This window comes from Dermacentor albipictus, unplaced genomic scaffold, assembly GCF_038994185.2.
Source record: "Dermacentor albipictus isolate Rhodes 1998 colony unplaced genomic scaffold, USDA_Dalb.pri_finalv2 scaffold_15, whole genome shotgun sequence".
Taxonomy (NCBI): Eukaryota; Metazoa; Arthropoda; class Arachnida; order Ixodida; family Ixodidae; genus Dermacentor; species Dermacentor albipictus.
Genome location: NW_027225569.1, coordinates 9061116 through 9070686, shown reverse-complemented (window position 1 = coordinate 9070686; position 9571 = coordinate 9061116). Strand labels below are relative to the sequence as shown.

At 42.6% G+C, this 9571-nt stretch overlaps 1 long non-coding RNA gene across 1 annotated transcript; it reads right to left on the bottom strand.

Moving 5' to 3' along the window:
• Positions 1 to 209: 209 nt before the first annotated feature.
• LOC135914127 (uncharacterized) lies at positions 210 to 8122 on the bottom strand. The gene is made up of 3 exons (XR_010568210.2): positions 7867 to 8122; positions 6158 to 6294; positions 210 to 1057 (listed from the first exon to the last, which is right to left on the bottom strand). It is a non-coding gene; the product is annotated as an uncharacterized lncRNA (long non-coding RNA).
• Positions 8123 to 9571: the final 1449 nt, after the last annotated feature.

The window sequence follows — 9571 nt, the reverse complement described above, 5'->3', positions numbered from 1 at the left end:
CGGGATTACGTGCGCGCTGGGTGAAAAAAGACCGGGTAGCATCCCAGTGTCCAATATATTGGACATCGCGTTGAGCTGCAACTATCAGGGCTGTTGAAAAAATATTTAACACTTTTCCCCTTCTCAACCATAGTGACTTATTCTGCAAGTTTGGGAAAAATCTGTGCACCAAAATACATTCCGGGTCTCAGGAGGATATATATATATATATATATATATATATGTGTGTGTGTGTGTGTGTGTGTGTGTGTGTGTGTGTGTGTGTGTGTGTGTGTGTGACTGCAAAAAACCGCAGCACATGTAAATGAATATTGAATACATAGTAGTAACATGAAGACGACAAACAAAAGCTATCAGCCATCAACTGCGTGGCAAATCTGAGTGCAAGCTATTCTCTTATCAAATATACCTGTAGGCAATGCGACCAATGTGCTCCCAAGATGTATGAGGCATTAGTCATTGCAGAGTTGTAAGGACATGACAATCCTAGGATGATTATGTTCTTGAGGCTTTTTTCCCCACTTTCCATCTTTTGAAACATGTATACTTTAGTCTTGAAAACAAAAATGCTACAACTGGTGTGTGATAAGTTTTGCATCTTATTTCCTAGCAGCTCACTGAAAAGAGCCACGATGACAAGTTTAAATGCTGTTACCTCATCAGACATTCAAATTTCTTAAACACAAACAAAACCAGATAGGCATTAGAGTGAGCATCACTTAAATACATTACACTGGTTTAAAGTTATTGCACCACTTTGGGCCAGGTAAAAACGTTAGAAACATCAAAAATGTTAAGATTCTACGGCCAACCATGAAAACTAAATAAAAAAAATCATTAAGCTGTCTTAAACGGGTACAGGAGCTTTACAACTGGCCATCTTGGTGATGGACACGCAGATAGATGAGCAGCCATTCCACCGAGACGAGAATGTTGAGGGCTTCGCATGGAAGTCTGTGAGACACTGCAGAGTAGTTCTTGGTCCACATGAAGGAGGTTGCTTGCATACACGTCTGGGCCACCATACTGAATGCAGTGTTACCGGAACCTTTTCCCCCTGCATTGTGGTAAAAAAGCATGGTTAAGTTTATACGATATTTAATATGCAAAAAAAGAGGTGAGGCATGCAGACAGGACACGAGAGTAGAGAAGTGAACACGAACGCGAAAAACATGAAAATTTTCATTAAATTGTTTTATTAGATAAAATTTTTATACTGCGTGTCATTCATTATGAGGGTTCATAACCGCAACACATTTATTATATAAGCAGGTAGAATTATCAGCTTGGTCAGTTTGTACAAGCTCGTTTGAGGCAAGAAATCGAGTTTCACAAACACAACTTCAACATTCTTGATTGAAAAAGGAACACCTTAGATGACATGCAGTCCTGTGAGTGGGAATTGCACAGTTCAAGAAAAACAAATTAGAACTCACAGACCGATCCTGAAAAAGGAATAAGCACCTGCTACTGCAAAAAGCGAATTAATTGGTAGGTTTTAGTAGCACAAGGGCATCTTTGGCCAATGAGCGCCAAGTCTATATTGCAAAAGATAAAGTTAGTGCATCTTTACAAAGCAAATATATAAAGATGACTAATGCCTCTCTGCACTAGTTGCTTTGCTCTAGCGTGAAGTCATTTTAATGCATGCACACGTACGTACACATGCTACACCCAAGTGTAACAGCTGCAGAATTAAAATTGGGCAGCAACAAAGTCGCAACCTTTAACCATTGATCACAAGCTGTACTAGTGACTGGAGGTAGTACCAATATCGCCATTGACTTGTTGCACTCTTTCTGCCCGACGTTATGCTGCTCTTGTTGTCAAAGATGAGTTACAGTCGGCATTGAGGGAAAGCTGCCCTCAAGAGCAGCTCCTATTTTTGTGTTATTTCTAACCAGAGACCAATGAAGTAATATATTTTTAGAAAGAGAATGACACCGAAAATTGAGTACGTAAAACATTTGGTACATTTTCCGGAATTAACTTGGGGGTTAACAGCTAAAGCGGCAATCCAGACACTAGAACATGTTTTGACATGTTTGCTACCAGTGAATGCTGGAAAATATGTTGGCATTCTGTAGTTTTGTCCAACAATGCAAAAGGGATTCTTAATAACTGAGAAAATAAATGGAAAAGTATCATGAAGTATATTTCGTGAATGTAATGCAGAATCACTCAACTTCTGTTGCTATATAATCTCCACTTGATTAACCTGCACTTTCTGAACTAGTTCAGGAGGTACTGCATTTCACTACTCATTCCACCAGTTCAACGTGGTAGCAACTGCACGTTGTGATTTGTTTTACTTAGTGCAGGCTATGTACATGGCGAGTTCACTGCATTCCCTGCACTCGGCCGAGAGGCAGTGCATGTTTACGCAGCAGGTGTGGTGCCGCGTCTGCACGAGCGAGGCGCAGAAATCAGAGTTTCATACAATAATTACTAGAGGGAACTCTGACGTTAGTGTCCACAGGAGATCAAACAAGAACGGCTGTACCAGCATGGAAATTATGGGAAGTACATGGATTTGCCTAAACTTCGTCTGTTTGGCTTCAAACGGCTTTGCGACTTTGTATTCTAGTCATTTTCAACAATATACTGTGTAATAAATAAATAAACATTAAAATCGTCCGACGACAGGATTCAAACACAGGAACTCTAGAACAGAAGTCTGATATTGAAACCATTAAGCGACGGAGGCATGTAACGACAAGCGAGTGCAACGCCCTGATGAATTTATCGCGGGCATACTAGTGCCTTGAGACGCTTGGTGCCCTTCGATTTGGCTACCTGGACAAGCTCAATCGTTGCAATTAATAGCAATTGTGCGTGTTGGCGCCGTCTTCTGCACTTCGAAGAGTATAGACTGCGCTGAAATTTACGACAATAAGATTTATATAGCGTATAATATACGAAGCCACAAGAACGTCTGAATTCACAAGCACGAATATCAGACAAATCCATGTGCTTCCCATCATTCCCATGGTGGTACGACTGCGGCGCCAGAGTTCCCTCTAGTAATTACTGTAAGAAACTCTATGGCAGAAATAACCGAAGTGCCTCGCATTTTGTTCTGGAGTAATAAACTAAGTTTTGCTGGTCCCATAAATCTTACTGGTCATTAATTCCAAGTTTTAGTGCAGTCACATGTCTAGTAGGCAATTGTATTTTGCATAAACATTGCAAAGCCAACTGTGATGAAAGTTCACTCTGGTAAATTGTTTATGATCGAGTAGCATAGACTACTGAAGCAATCTCTGGAAGGCAAGTGAAGTAATTTTCTTATTAGCAGCCTTTAAACAGCATTCGAGCATATGACACGTGCACGTCAGATATGCAGATATTTCCTTGACTAAGCAAGAAGCGATGCTTCATGTTCCACGAGGCTACTTCTATCATAGCAGTATTGGTGCTCTCTAAAAACAATGCCAATGCAGATGATCCAAATATTTTTCAGGGGCAACAGCTATGCCTGAAATCATGCTAGATTAGTTTTTTTAAACACATGCTCAGACCATGTTAGAAGTGCTTCTTAAAATCCTCCTATTTATTAGACTAGTCATATATCTGTACACAAAGGCTACTAATTAGGTCCCATGCTATATCATCTTAACAAAAACTTCACTTAGTAATACACATGCTGTGATAAGATTTGAGACCACATTGAGATGCTGAACAAGGTAAATTCATTATTTTTAAAATGAAGCTCCTGTTCTTCCAAACGAGAAGAACGGATACTGAGGGTCAAAATTTTTCTGAATCACAGCTGGAAGATGCCAGGGAAGGCATGTGGAAACCTATTTGTAATTTTCTATTTAAATGTAGAAATGATAAAAGGAAATGAAAATGCTAAAAAAACACGCATGGGGGGAGAACGGACCTACAGCCTTTGCATTAGGCATGCGATGCACTAACCACTGTGCCACCGAGGCAGCATTCAACCGTCCACAATGGCCCCTCAGATTGTCGACGCTCGAACACGGCCGTAGTACCACAGTGGTTAGTATATCACATGCGTAATGTGAAGGTTATGGGTCCGTTCCCCACCAAGAGGTGGATATAATTTAATCCACTTTCACTTACCTAGAATTCATCATTTCTATACTTCATATAAAAAACTTAAAACATGTTCCTCTATGCTTTCCTTGGCCTCATTATCTGCTGGCTTCTTCCAGTGCTGTTACTTCCAACACTTATACATATTCTAATCTGGTAAGTAAACAGTTCTGTATGATGCTGGAATGCAATATGAAACATTATTGCAGGGCCGTGTTATGTAGAATGCCTTACATTGCCCAGGCAAGGTGTATTTATGTCAATCTGAAAAAAAAAAACAATTCCCACTCTAGGCAGAAATGCTGTGTACTGCTGTGTGCAACAGGGTTTAACGAAAACAACTTGTTCAGAAATAAATCCACCAAACAACGAGGAAATATGTAAACTAGATGAAAATTTGTGCAGTTGCATGTTAAAAATTTAGCACAGCAACAGATGTATACATAATGAAGGAAGCGCGAGGATGGTTTATTTTGGACACAGGGGGCAATATACTTGAAAGATGCATATGAGCTTACATGGGGAGAAATATTGTTTATGTAGCAGCTAAACTACGAACAGGCCTAGAACACACTGATGCAAGGTGTCGAGCATGTAAATCTTATCATGCCCTTAAGTGAAAGAAACATGGCTGTTTCTCATGATTTGCTACATATGGCTGGCTCACACAACTTAGCCACTTCTATATATGCCTTGTAATTACCAGGTGGTCTGTATGACATGTGCAAGCTTTAAATATGTACAAGTGCCACGTAGCTGGACAGCACCAAGGCAATGTCGTTTGCCATCGTTTTGAGGAAGTGAAACCAATTCTTACATTTCTTCTAATTAGTTAATTAGTTAGTAACGATTACTTAACTGCTCAAATATTATATTCAAAGCAAAAGTGTCAGTGCGAAAATTGTAGAGCATCCTGAAAAATTCCCAATCCAGCTTTCTAGTGCTCAATAGGTGCAACAAATTTTTCTTTCAAGCTATAAAGAAGCCAGTGAACACATGCAACAAGTGCCGTGCAACTAACTGCTCGTGCACCTGAACACCATTTGGCTCCTCGTTTCATGCTTGAAAAAAACTTTTTGAAAAGAATATTTTAGAAATTGATTCATTATTATTGACTATGTTTTAGGCAAAATGCATGAAATAGTGTGACTGCCACCGCCATTTTCGGTGACATGAATTGACTCCATTTTCATGTCCAAATCCAGCTATACATGGTGCGTGTTTTGAGCTGGTTCTGTAATTTAGGCTGGTTTTGACTAATTGAAGTTTCGCACTTTAATAATGGAGTCAGGTTAAAAAGAAATTGGTACATAAACGGCCACTGACAGTACTACATACTCCTTTAACTTCGTGCAAAGTGCTTGTGAGCCAAGAAGTTGGTAGTTCTACGCAGTATTTCTCATTTTGACCTGATGTAATAGCCCACTTAGTATGATGCCATGCTGCTCAGTCATGCTGGTCCCAGCTTCAATCTAGGCCATAGCAGCTGCCCTCCAATGAGGGTAAAATGCAATACCGCTTATGCACTAAGATTCAGGTGTACATTAAAGAAGCCAGGTTACCAAAACTTTAGGTTTTGGGATGTAAAAGCCCGTAATTTAATTTTAAAATCTAAAAGTGCTTTATTAGGAGCAGGGTCATCATTCTGAGCTTTTACTGCACTGCCATGGCACCAAGCTCCAAGTAAATAAAAACAATTTCTTAGACAATGTACATATCTTGCAAACATTTACAAACACTCCTCTGCATGCACCTCCGTTGCTGTTATATTTAGATCCGTATGCCAAGGCGGGCTATGATGTTAGAACATGTTTCAAATTTTTTTTACCGTTTTAAAGTTGTTGGTTATTTTGCATCTCACTGTGTGTCGAACGCACATTTCAGTGCATCAATTTCTTCAGAAAGTGCACTCCTCTTTATTTATTTGTGCATGCAAAAAGGGTTCAGAACTGCTTTCTGAAGGTCTGTATAACAAGCAAAAAACAATTCTATGTAGGCTGCACAAAGAGAAAGGATTGGTTTGTAAATATGTTATTTAGTTCTTAAAAAAGTGGCAGCTGTCAGTATTCTGTTCCAAAGTAAAAATTGCCCCTACCTGGCTTTGCTTCATTTTCCAATGTTGATGGTCCATTCGGGGGCACTCAGCTGATAGGCTGCACTTTGGCGATGTCGGGTGTGCTGTCACCAGGCCCAAGGTCGATCGACATCCTCACCAAAAGTAGAGTCCAAACGCTATAAAAGAAATATCTCATCATTTTGCTATCGGTTTTGTCATCTTGCGTGTTTCACACACGGCCGTCAGTGAAATATTTCGTCACTTGGATACTGAAAGAAATTCAAGCATTTTCTGGCAGCCAAGCTGATGATGATGATGTGTGGTGTTTTATGGCGCAAGGGCCAGGTTTGGCCAAAGAGCGCCATGACAAGTGGTAATGTTGACGATGTATTATGGAAGATGTGACTTGGCTGTAAACTGGCCTAAAAATTGTCGATGTGAAGTGCGTAAAATCTACGTGCTATAACATTATGGCGATGACTAATGACAAATACTATTAACATTAAAATCCATCGTGGAAGAATGATGCAAAATAGAAAATATATAGGATGGTAAAATTACTTGGAGCACTGCTGCCTCGCGGGAGCCCTTGAAACACAAGGGCCTAGAGGCATGTGCTATACGAAAGAGCTATCACAGCGGCATCCTCTGAAGAGAAGGTGGCAGCCAAGCTGAATACACAGTAAATGGAGACCATTAAAGAGCAGATGCAGTTGTCACATTAGATTGATCAAGTACAGCAGAAATGGAAAATAAATCAGTGATACTGTGTCTGTTGGCTTTGAATGCAAGAAACGTAAAAACAGGGCCTTGCAGTGTGAAACATAGTTCCAGCGTACATTTGAACAAGGACGAGGCGAGAAAGACAACACAAACGCCTTGCAGCCACGCCACTTTGAATTTCCCGCGTTTGCTACACCTCATAAGTTTGGCATCGTCCGGTACTCGGGGATAGTAACCGCTTAAAATCAAGATGAACGAGCGTCAGCATAAATGAACAGGATACTTAACCGGGCAATATAGGCGCATAAAACAACTCACGTAGCGAAGCTACTGTCAATTACCCGATGACGCATCTGGGGGCGGTGCAGTTTGGGCGAACAATTCAAAAAGGAATGCGAGTTTCACTTGTTTCACGCCTACTAAGCTAACACAGAATTTGAGTTTCTTACTAAACTATACTGGATATTTACGCTCCGAATAAAACGCTGGAAATTTTGTTACCTCACATTGCATACGTGTGAGTGAAGAAATTGCTTTTATTGTATTCTACCCAGACGGCACGCAGCAGCTACCACTCTCATGCAACAAAAGCATGAAAGTGGTACTCGTGACACCGAAAACAAACATATACAGCGCCAACGTTACGCCCCTTAGAGTTGGAACTAAGCACGATCAAGCCATTTAGTTTTCTAGCTTTCATAACGCCATAAACACGACCAAACATCGAGCGAAAAAACTCTGCTCTCGAAAATTATTACCGCTTCCATTTATACACCTATCACTGCCACAAGCAAACGTCAATGGGCTAGCTATCCACAAGCCGCAGATTAGACTGACAGCAACATATTACGGTAACGTAAAACAATTTCCACGCTGACTTAGCAGCCGCGGTGTGCTCTAAGTGCCAAAGTTCTCGTTTGCCGCTCGAAATTCACACCGTGATCACGGGCACTGCATCTTTCACATGAAATATTGCGCGCTTTGCTCCGGAGCTCAATGGGAGGGCGAAACGCATTTGCACGTACCTGAAATCCGCATGCCGGAAACCCGTCGACGCTTCCGAGAACGGGGCGCACAGCCATACACCCGTACGGCGGCTTGACTTGGACGTGAGGCACTTCTATCAAGCATTTCACATGCGACATGTTTCACACCGACTGCGCGAGCACCAGAAAATGACGCAGGCCGCATTGCGACGCCGAGCAGACGTGCAGCCACCGATGAGCTGTGTGCGCGGATTGCAGAGAACAAAACCATACAAAACGTTAGGCGCGAGAAGATGGCGGCTCTCATTGCGGAGACGACGCGGACGAAGCAATGACGCGCGAATGAATGTTGCCAACAGTTGGTTCCGCGTTATGCCGGCGGTGGTGGCTTTAGTGGCGTGTGTTGCGGCTGTTTAATTTTTTATTTCTTTTCCCCAAACAGTATAGCTAAGATCAGTTCTTTATTTGAATTTTTAGTTGTGTCGTTTGGCATTATCTTTGTCTTTTTATGCTATTAAGCGGCCAATTATGGCCTCTCAGGTTCGCGCGCGCCAGCTTCGCGCGCAAATCTCAGAGGCCATAAGACAACTCGTTAGAAAATGCCGTTATTGTCGTTGTTAACGCTTCATCATCCTTTCTTCAACTGAGATAGGAAGGTAGTGTCCCTTTTCCTGGGGTTGGGAGGGGGCGATCAAGACGGCATCGCTCAGCGGGGGGTGGGGGAGTAGGTTGGTGTTGGTTCTTATCGCGAAATTCGCGAACCCTGCGATTTTTTTTTATAACGTAAGCATTTCTATACTTCCCCAACAAGAAAAAACCATCCGTCCGTCAGTCCGTACCGCACGATATCTTTCAAAATAGAACCCGCAGCAGCGAGTGAATTCGCCTTCCTGCTAGCTCTCGCTTCAACGCGACCGAAGCGGCGAGAACACTGCGCTCACGAAGCTTTCAGCTTTTGCCGCACTATGCGCTTTTCGCAGATCACTTTCAAGATAGGTGTGCGCGTCTGTTTTCAAAGCGAAGTAAACGGTGAGAACACAGCGCGTGAAGTTTTCAGCTGTGGGCACACTCTGTCCACAATGCAGTTCGCTTTCAAGATACGGTTCGCGCGGCCGTGCCACAAGCAGCCGCCGCCGGAGAACGGTTGATAATGGTTCGTCGCGGATGAGGAGGCCTAAAGAGCGATAACGGCTCAAAACGAACGGAACGTCACCAGCGCGCCTGGCCCCGCCACCTGCAGTACTTTGCTTGCGCTGCCGACCAGAGCAGCCCGTGTCGCCGCAGCGCTGGCGCTTATACTTGTCGGATCAAGTCTCATAACATTGATAATGACATGGACTGCGTGTAGATGAGGAAGAGTCACAATGCTTACGCACACTTAGACAAATCCGAGAGGAGTTCGTGGGTGATTTTTTTTTACCGGAAATGTACAGTCAGCGGTGGGACCCAGAGTTGACAATGCCTGTAAGAGGGGTGCCAAGCTTTTTTTCTTTTGTGAGAGTCTTGCCCAGCTCCCAAAGATCTGCTCAAGCTAAGACTTTCTGATGGCTGTATGTGTTTTTTTTTATTGTCGCATGCCCTCGAACCGCCACGAATCCTACAGTGTAATGGCATTAATGCAGTATTCACGTCCAAAGGGAAATGCAGCCGTTAATTGGGCTGCCTAAGGTTTGCGGCCCGGCGGCAGCTGCCCTCCCGTCCCCCGTTTCCGTTGAGAAGTTAGGGGGAGGGGTCTAGAGCAATC